Source organism: Hylobates moloch, unplaced genomic scaffold (assembly GCF_009828535.3).
Source record: "Hylobates moloch isolate HMO894 unplaced genomic scaffold, HMol_V3 SCAFFOLD_37, whole genome shotgun sequence".
Taxonomy (NCBI): Eukaryota; Metazoa; Chordata; class Mammalia; order Primates; family Hylobatidae; genus Hylobates; species Hylobates moloch.
This window is the reverse complement of record NW_026652312.1, coordinates 1565487-1576516: the sequence shown is the minus strand read 5'-3', so window position 1 is coordinate 1576516 and position 11030 is coordinate 1565487. Positions and strand designations below refer to the sequence as shown.

General features: G+C 32.4%; 1 long non-coding RNA gene across 1 annotated transcript in view; it reads right to left on the bottom strand.

The window, feature by feature from the left end:
• Positions 1-8355: 8355 nt before the first annotated feature.
• LOC131382520 (uncharacterized) overlaps positions 8356-11030 on the bottom strand; it is a 35974-nt gene continuing 33299 nt past the window's right edge. Inside the window, exon 3 of the long non-coding RNA XR_009212066.1 lies at positions 8356-9798. This is a non-coding gene — a long non-coding RNA (uncharacterized LOC131382520). The remainder of the gene's footprint in view (positions 9799-11030) is intronic.

Genomic DNA, 11030 nt, shown 5'->3' with positions numbered 1-11030 from the left:
TCACATTTCTGTAACTTTTGACTAAAGAGCCTATATTTATCTAGTTAATGAATTTAAAGGATCTATCTTTCCCTTCATAAAATACCTCTTTTTCCATTAAAGCCCCCCCAAGTTTAATTAATTTAGGATTTTGAATGATTATTGACACCCAATAGTTATTTTTAATATTTGTATTCTTGTTATTTCTGGAAGAAAGCCTTTGTGTAGCACTTGGTATTTTGCAAAGTGCTTTTAAAACATTCTTACTTAGTGTATTTCATAGAAGGGAAGGAAAAATGTAGGGTTTAACAGTAACCATTTGCATTGAACATGGAGGCATGTGGTATCATGATATTCTTCACTAAATTTAGCTGTCCCTAATCACAGATCCTAAGGTAATACAATATAATTTTAGTGCATTTCTCCTCATCAGGAATGCTGGAGGTGCATTTTAAGTTTTAATAATAAGTGCTAGAATGACCAAATTGCAGACTAATTGTTTCCATATTGTACTTACAATGAGTTTTTAAAAATGAAAAAGAAATGACTATATACAATCAATGCTATTTATTGTACCTCTGGGCCTACTCTTCTAAAAATTGTAGCTTATCAATTTTTCTCTGTCAAGCTTGAACTAATGTAAATAATTGAAATAATGTAAAGTTATATTTTCATGTTTTTATAGATACAACATGACAAGAATACATAATGTAAGAGTATTTCAACTATGGATAATGTTGATTGGATAATGCACATCTCAGTTACAAGCAGTACTCATAGTTTAATATCCATGTAACGGTGCATCAATATATTGCTATATAAATATGTCTGTGTGCATATAAGTGAAAAGTGGTCAAACAAGAGTGATGACAGCTGTCTAAAGGTTTTTTTATTCATTTTATATAAAAACTGTTATGGAAAGACCAAAATGTTTATGAACTATTCTTATGTAAATTTACAATTGTCCTTTACTGTACTTTTTTGTTTACAGTATAGTACCTTATTTTCTGCTGTGTAAAGTGGGTGTCAAACTCCAAGAAGACATGCACTTTCTATAACTTCTATTGAAGATATTGGAATTTCCAATTTTTCATGTGTACTATGTCAGAAAATGCTTTCGATTTTATTTTTAAATCTAACATCGGATGGCTTTTCCGGAGTGTTGTAAAAACTTCAATCATACATAAAACATGTTCTTACAAAAGGCAAAGATCTTTATTTTTTTTACTTAATAGTACTTCAAACTAATAACAGTGAGACCAAAAAGTGTATCTAAGTTTATTCCCAAACAAGCCCAACTGTTCCTACTGAACGAGGACATCTTTGCTCAATTTATTTATCAGCTAGGTACAAAGGTAACATAATAAAAATAACTTTTTTGGAAGCTAAAATAATTAACAATTCAGGTCGTTCATACCTACACTCATTAAGTGCTTCACGTATATTTAGGAATATGGCTATGAATTATATTACTCATTTTATTATAGATATACCCTGCTACTACAAGATCAGGCAATACCATCACCAACCATCCCATTGTATGTTATCCGTTCAGCTGCTGTGATAGCCACATTAAAGAGCAGAAAGGTGACTTACTTTAAAAATTCCATAATGTGTTTACAAAAAAGGTGTTCTTACAGTATTGTGCTGAAAGAGAGTGTTAATGAGAAGCTAAAATTCTTGCCGCATTGTTTTTTTTACAAAGATAATCATTTTTCAGGTTATTCTATTCACAAATATTCAAAAATTATTAAGACACTATAGTTTTTCAAAGTTACACATTAATATCTTTTAATTTTATAGATTTTAATAGATTTAATGTTTCATACATAAATATACCAATGAATCTGCTTAAGATAACAGTTGGAGATCTTAATTTTCAAATCTGCAGGTAATTTAAATATTTTGGTGGTCATGGTAGCAAATAGGAAAAATGAAGGGAAGCATTAGCAACATAAGAAAGCTACAGGATGATTTCCAATACAACACCTTAACAATATCATTTAAACAACATTTGTTGAAATTAATTAGAATATGGCAAAATGTGATTTCTCCCCTTTCTTCTACTCTCAATCTCATCATTTCCTAGAGGTACCGGTCTAGCAATTTTAAACAAATAAGAATTACTTCTAGGTTAGAATGTATTTCTGGATATTTACATTTTTTCTGCTGGATAAAACTGATTATATATTTCTTTTTGAAGTAAGTGGTTTGATTGACTTAGTCACAAAAGTTGTCATTATTATCAATCTTAATTGATAATGTATGATTATAAATAATAATATTCTATGGGCTTCAGAGAGTATTTTGGTTACATTTCACAAATTTTATATGTACTCTCAACAAGCTTATTAAAGGAAATATCAGAATAATATAAACATCTGTTTAAAAATAGAGCAAATTTTGTGTGAAGCGTTCTCATACTTAAAATAGGTTTATTTTTAATCACCAACATAAAAGATGGGTAAGTATAAGTGAATCATCATGATATTCTGAATGAAAATTTGGAAATGCATTAAAAGGTTTGTAAAAGTTGTATCACCTTTTAAGTAGGAAGGGATTCATTCTCTTAATGTGTTGTTTTGGCAAGACCATGAGAACAGAAATTCTATTAGCTACTAATCAGGAAATTATACCTTCTCTATTTATGTGTTTTAAAACAAAACATAGACAGCATATGGCACTCTAAGTACAGAGAGATTCAAACATACTTATGTAAGCATGATGATATTTAAACAGGAGGACTAAAACAAAAGCTCTAAGATCCAGTGAATATAGAAAAGTGCCTAGAGTAAATCCAGTTCATAAGAATCTGTGTATGTGTTTTATACCCTGTCTCTATTCATCTCTTCTTGCTTTACCATTTTATGTTCTCTTCTTGCCCTTAAATACTACTGCCATTTTTATACCTATTATACTTTAAATGGTATCTCATTTTGTAGTTTCATTCATTTTGCTTTTTTTTCATGTTATTCCATCTATTTCTAGCTTGCTTATTGTAACAGATTTTGCTTTGTGGGCACTTGGAATGCAGTTCATTTTATCAAAGACATGACTGACAGTTTCAGAGTCTGCTTAATAACTATAATAAATGACTAAGGATTTCTCTTGTGAAATAAAATTTCTTGTTAAGCTCTATTTCAGCATTTCTCACATATTCTGATTCCATAATTGCCAATTTGTTATATTCCTCCATGTATTTACAGAGTTCCACAATTTATAGAGTTTCTGTAGGAAACAAGGGTCTCTTCTATGACACAGGAAGAATGAGAACTCTATTTGACTGTTTGCTTATCAGAATTCTCTTTCAAAGCCACTTGACACTGAGCACAAGCCAATTCTCCATTTTAATTTCATTCTCAAGCACTTCCAGATTATTCCTTAACTGCCTTTTTTCCCACTAGGTATTAAGTAAATTTTGCTATTTGAGAGCCAAATTGCTTTTTCGATATGCATAAACTCACTATTACTTCATTGGATATGCCTGAATTCACTGAATGAATTTGGTCATTTTTCTTTCTTTTTTTTCCCTTTCAGGTTAATGTGCCAATTTCATTTTACTGTAAATTGTAATGTGGGGGTGTGGATTAAGTCTTGGGAGGTAGTCAAAACCAGGATTCTAGCTTTACCTTCCCTTTTTCTTCTGCTTCCCTTTGTCTCCTCAACTGGAGTATTTGGACACTAGGACTGTCTCACTGGAATGATGAAAGGGAATTTGATATGATTATTAAAGATAGGATGCAACATTGTATCTTTTAAAAATAATGGTTTGAAGAAATGGGTTCATGATTGGAGTGCCACTTGGTGCAGAAAATGTTTTTGGTATCCAGATAAGATTTTATTTCATCATCTCAAAGCATTAGTAAAACTGTTCTATCCTGTAACTTTCATTTATTAATTATTTATTCCATCTGACAATATTTATTTAATTTCTTCCTATATAAATATTGGCCAAGGTAAGGGCTAAATTTGAAGCCTCTATTCTGAGGATTAAGCGCTATATTTTCATAAAAGGATGTAGTTCTTTGATCCCATTCATGCAGAAATAATATCATGATTACTTGGATTAGTCTGTGACAATAGTTTGATATTTTCTGTCCAACAATTTTTAACTGAAGACATTCAAACTTTAGAGCAGATGTCTGGTAGCATTCCTCAACAGTCTTAAATATGGACTCATATTTTCTTTTCTTATACTAAGATTGTGTAAATTGTATGTCTATAAATTTATTTGCCATTCATTCAATATTTTTATCTCTATTCTCAAAGAGTCTAATTAAATCCATTAACAAATATCAGAGTTTGGTAATTCTAAATCTCTGCCACCTGTGTAGCTTATGTATGTATATCTAGTATCTATTTCTTTGTGTGAGTGTTAATTCAAAAAACATTTTAAGTATTTTTGCTTAGCAGCTAAACAGCATCTTATATACAAATGGCAACAAAAATTAAAGAATATATATATCCTTATAAATATATACATATATATCTTAAGTAAATATATGTGTATATATTTATTTTTTAAAATCTGGTAATTTTTCAACCAAGAGCCTACCAATTCAGAATTTATTCCAGAAAATGTTTAATGTGAATATCACTATTTGTCAATATTTATTTTTATTTAAATATTTACACTAAATCACACCTAAATTCCATGAGGGTAGTTTATTTCAGATGGGATAGCCTCGGGGAAAATTCGAAGTTCTATTAAATTTTGTAAAAAAAAGAAAAACATATTTTGTGTTTAGGAACATATATGTTATATTTTGATTACTATCACTCATTATGTTGCTAATATTAATAGGTAAGGAAATTCATTTGATAAGTATCAGAATCAAAACCAGGTATAAATTAATAGATGTATATTTTCTAGTTTTATTTTACTATTTATATTTAATTTAGAGGTTTTATATATATAAATCACGTTTTTTCCCCAGCTTCTTATGGTCAAGAATTTTGTGGTATAAGAAATGTGTGCTCACTGTGCTCACTGGAATTTTATGATTTTAGCTATTGAGTATAGTTGACTCATATCTAAAGGCACTTTTGTGTAAATATTTACAGATTTTAAAGGAAATCGCCTCATGAAAAGATTTGAAAGTTTCTTGAAACCATTATGTAGAAAATGGAAATATGTTGTACTATGAACTATGTATTCTTGCTTTGCCTATGCCTTCTACTTCCCCACCCCTACAAATTAAACCCCGTTTGACTGGTTATCAATTAGAGAATAGTTTTACTGAAGTCTAAGTCATGGGTTGCAATCACATGTAACAGTTAATTTTACATGATTCCTAGATCATAGACAACATATCGAACTTTGCACATCCTTCTTGCAAATATGTGCCTTAGTTCACAGTGAGGGATAATGTGGGTGATTACTGTTCAGCTGTCATGTCTATTTGGGGTTCTTTTTAACTTAAAATGCATTCCTGGCTTTATAATCATATTTAGTATGTATCTTAAAAGGTTTTCAAGTCTGTTTTATGTACATTATCTTGTCAGCTATTTGTGTTAAAGAGATAAACATGTCTGTTCATTTTTATTTAATGTTGTTCGTGTTTCTGTGTGTGTGTGTTCATGTGTGTATTAAAAACTCCACATTCTCTGTAGCATTTACTCTGATAATTATTTATAAAATTGTTAACTTATGAGTTTGTAGTGCAAAAAACACTAGATAAATTGGAGTACATTATTTATGGATATTTTTAAAGGGTTTTTAGAAGAAATTATTCAGCCACTCTTAGGTTGGATATATGAGTCAAAGTAACTTAAACTTGAGCCCAAAATTATGCCTTGCTGTTTTTATGTGAAATTTATTTTAAAGGACTTGCTTCACCAAAATTAAATTTCCAAGATATGCCATTCATAATTAGTTATCAAGCATTTCCGCATGGGAAAGTCTTTTGGAATCAAGTTTAAATTGTGTGCAAATCTTTTGCATTTATTTCATCAGAAAAACAACAACTTGTGGGAAATAAAATTACACTTCAATTTCAGAAATAGTTTTCTGGAAATCAGAAAAAAGTATATGCCTCAAATATCTAAATACAGTTTCTAACATCAAAGGTTAGTAAGTTATCGATATAATTTTCAAAGTGTCATGATCATCTTCAGGACACCACTTTCCCTGATGAGATATTTCCCGAGGCTTGGAAAGACTAAGCCATTGGCAAATAGGACATAGCTAGTAAATGACAAACGAAGATTGTATCTCAGGTATGATTCTCTATTTGAATACTTTTTTTTCCTTTATCAGATAAAATCTCTTTGTTAACATACAAACAGCTATATGTGAGGAAAGTAGGAATGCTCTATTCAGAGGAACATGGGTTTTTTCCCCCTGTAAATGATGTCTTACCTTTTGAATTAGGATACACTCTTGCAATTCAGTTTGTATCCAGAAACTTTTCTTACTCTGAGTAGGATATAGTATCATAAAAATGACTGTAGAAACATCATGACAATTTTAAATGTTATTGCTATATATTTTTAGTAAGTAATGACATTTATTTGTATTAATATCCTAAATGTTTACGATGAAAACATAATTAATTACTCAATTAGCAATTAGAAAAGAAAGATACATGTCCATTTTTGCTTAACTGTTGTCCTAAAACCTTTTTTAAAAAGATAGATTATAAGACAAATGCAAGTTGTCATTATTATATATTAATTTGCTTCTAGAAAATGTGAAAACGTTTTGCAAATAAAAATATGAATTAGTTAAAATCATAAAGTATGCAACATCAAATATGCATTTTCATATTTCACATGTTTATAAAGATAGTGGCTTTTAATTCTGTTTGATTATAAAATGGTAATATCTGGGCTTAGAGTTTACACAAAACTTCACATTAAAATTTAATACTATCATATAGCAGTATGTAAATTTCAAAGCACTTTCTGTTTGATTCTTAGGTTTTTAGTCATTATTCACACATCACCACATTATTCCTATTGTCATATCATCTTTCCCAATACAATGGCAAAACCAGAAAATATTTTCAGAAGCATAACACTTATTTAATGTTAGCATTTACTATTTTTACTTCCTCTGTTACACACTTATTTTTCCTATAATTTTGTCTTATCAATCTGGCCAGCTTTCACTTATAAGCATTGACATGACAATGGTTGTTTGATCTTTTAATTTCCTCTTCCTTATCATTAAACCCTATAAAAATCTTTCCTATATATGATTGAGCAAAAGTCTAGTAATCTCTCAAGCAGCATGTTAATGTTTTCTTTTCTTGTGACACCTTACCTGTATCCCCCACACTCACTGTACCCTAAGCAAAGCTAATTAAATATTTTTCATTGTTCAAATGCAGTACCTGGTGGAAATCCCTCTAAAGGAGCAATGATGCTGTACTCTAGTGGTTTGCTTAAACATCAAATTCCTTTATTATAGCGCAAGCCTCCTGAAGCAGAGAATAAATATGTCTTATTTATCATCAAGTACCTGACAGGTTTTGGGAATGATAATAATAACATATAATTACAAAGCACATATTATGTCAGGCATCACATTATGAAGAACACGCTATTGTTATAATCTTCATTTTACAAATAAGGAATTGGAGGCATAGAGAGGTTAGATAATTTGCTCAAAATCACATGGATAGTAAAATGAAGAACAAGGTTTTGTACCTGGGTTTGAGGGTAGCAGAGTTAGTCCTTGTAACCGTCACATGAAAAGAGATGGGTCACTATATAAATGCTATCAGATAAAAAAAGTTCTAAAAATAAAAAAAAAGTTTTGACACACCAAACAGCAGACAGGCGCCCAGGGTATAGATTTGTAACAAGCACTCATACATCACTGGAAAACATCACCGAATGTATAATGAAGTGGAGAAAAGGCTATTTAGTGAAGTCCCCATGGGATAGTAGTAGGTGTAGTTGGAAGACTGCTCTAATAAGGCATTTGGGCTAGAGTGAGATCTCTGACAAATGTGCTCCAGTAATAACGGAGAACTGCTAACCTGCCATGTAGAGAGTGTATCACGTTAACTGCAGAGCTTTTGCTTTGCTGAGTTTGGTGCTGGAGTAGAATTGCTAAGAAAATAAGGTGCAATTAAACATAAATTGTCTCCTTCACAGTAATTTTTTATAGCACATTATTTTTATGTAGGGCTGCTTTTTTTTTTTTTAAGTTGTATTTTATGGCCAGATTCCTGGAAAATATCGTCTAACTAAATGAAGTTACTTTTCTTTAGGAATATTTCTAATGACTTCCTTTCAAAATGGCCATATTGTTGCAATTTCTCCTTAGCCGCCCCCACCGAGTCAACTCTCACTACTTATAATGTGAACATAGATATTCCTGGGAGATATTTTCCTTTTTTTTTTTTTTTTTTTTTTTTCGGAGTCTCGCTCTGTCGCCCAGGCTGGAGTGCAGTGGCGCAATCTCGGCTCACTGCAAGCTCCGCCTCCCGGGTTCACACCATTCTCCTGCCTCAGCCTCTCCGAGTAGCTGGGACTACAGGCGCCCGCCACCACGCCCGGCTAATTTTTTGTATTTTTAGTAGAGACGGGGTTTCACCGTGGTCTCGATCTCCTGACCTCGTGATCCGCCCGCCTCGGCCTCCCAAAGTGCTGGGATTACAAGCGTGAGCCACCGCGCCCAGCCGAGATATTTTTCATTCTAACTCAACTCTTTTCAAATTGCACTCTCTATCGCATAGGAAAACCATTCTTTCCTATGGATTTAATTATCATCTTTATGCTGAGTTTTCTCAAATGTATGTGCACAGCCCTGGCCATTTTCCTCAGTTCCAGACTTGTATATTCAACTGTTCAGTAATTTATTATTAATATAATGAATATTATTAATAATAATGACTAATAGTAATTGAAAATCTGTTAGATGCCAGCCACTATTTTGGATTTTACATATATTAATGCGTTTAACACAGAAATGAAATGCAATCTATATTATCATTATCTCTATTGTACCTTAAATAAATGGAGGTAAAAAGAGATTACATAGTTTGTCCTTAGTCTCAACTGCGTCTAGAAATCTCCACAGGGACTCAACCTGAACAGGCTTTAAAACTGAATTCATTATCTTCCCAGTAAAAATTGTTCCTCCTTCTGATAAGTCCCTTTTGGTTACATTTGGTCCGTAGACTACCATTGTAAATATGAACTTTCTTACTTGTAGAAAAAAACATAAATTCCATTTTAATTATTTGCATAAATGCAGGAGAAACTCTTTCATAGCTAATCTTTCCTCATTCATAATTCACACTTATGAGCATATACAGACACTAATCATGGTATTTTGGAATATTTGTAAGTCCAAGAGAAAAAGAAATTCACAAACAATCCTTAATGTTTTGTTTCTTAAATTGTAGTTCATTTTATTTTAGCAATTCATCATCGCTCCTTGTGTTAAAAATCACATCTAGATTGTATTATGTTAGAGTCCTAGAGGGCTCATGCTAATGTTCTGTGCCCTCATTTAATGATGTATTTATTTACTGAATAAATACTTATTGAACATGTATTATGTAGCAGGCTTTATACCATGCTAGGGTACATGGTACTACTGTCAGTTACATTTTGTCTATTTCAAGTTGAAAAAAGTAAATTATTCAAGGTGTTTATTAAATTATTTTACTTTCACTTATTCCTTACATGTTTCAAACCCTCTTGCTAGCTTGTTACATTACTTCTTATGAGATGTGGAATTAAATTACTTTAATTTATCCAACAAATATTTATTGAGCACTCACCCATTGTATTGTACTAGGATGATGTCATGTTGATAAAACACACAGAGTCCATCTCTCTTTAGAACTGCCCTGTAACCTGTAAAAAAGATTTTGCACAAGTAATCATACGCAGAAAAAGAGTTATAAAGGAGAAGAATGTGCCATGGGAAAAGGCAGGCCCAACTTAGTCTGAGTGGTCTCAGGAAGGCCTCCGTGAGGAAAGTGATGTTTAAGCTGAGACATAAAGGACAAATTGGAATTATGGAAAAGGAGAAAACATGTTGGAGGAGGAACATTTCAGGCATAGGAGACAATGGCAAATCTGAGGAACTGGAAAATATCACATAAGTCTGGAATATAGAACACCAGGGGAGATACACTGAAGTGATCTCTTTCTTGCTCCATTAGCTTCTACTCTGCACCTCTTTGTAGCTTCTGAAATATTTCATTCAGGAACAAACGTGCTTGGTTTTTGTTTCAACAAAGGTGACATTCACTTGCTCCTTACAGCAATCATATTAGATAGGAGTCGTCATTACAAATGTGACTAATGAAGAGTGGATAGGGAACATGCCCAGATTCATTCAGGGATCTACAAAGGGTCAGAACCAGACGTGGAGCCAGCTCTTTGGCCTCCAGCCCCTGATCTTTCTATTGTATCGTATGCTGTTCTACTCTCCAGTGAGTACATAGCAGTGTGGTTCGAACCATGCCCCACTTTACTATGCAGCTCAGAAAATGACCTGTGCCTGTGCTTTTCAAATGCCATGTTTTGTTTACCCTGGAATAGACTTTTGTACACCACAATAGATCAAAATACCTCTCCTCAATGAATTTTTCCTCTTCGTTTTTAAAAAGATCAAATGAATCTTCACTTTTTTTTTTTTTGAGACGGAATCTGGCTCTGTCACCCAGGCTGGAGTGCAGTGGCGCAATCTCGGCTCACTGCAAGCTCCGCCTCCCGGGTTCACACCATTCTCCTGCCTCAGCCTCTCCGAGTAGCTGGGACTACAGGCGCCCGCCACCACGCCCAGCTAATTTTTTTGTATTTTTAGTAGAGACGGGGTTTCACTGTGATCTCGATCTCCTGACCTCGTGATCCGCCCGCCTCGGCCTCCCAAAGTGCTGGGATTACAAGCGTGAGCCACCGCGCCCGGCCACACCTTCACTTTTGATAATAAAAAAATCTCAATCACATATCACATTTTTGTGATTTCTACTATTTCTTTCCATCTGATTTTATCAGAGAATTTTAAATGAAGTATATTTGAATATAATTAATAATTTTATTATATATAATTATTATATATGATTAATTATATTGTTAGA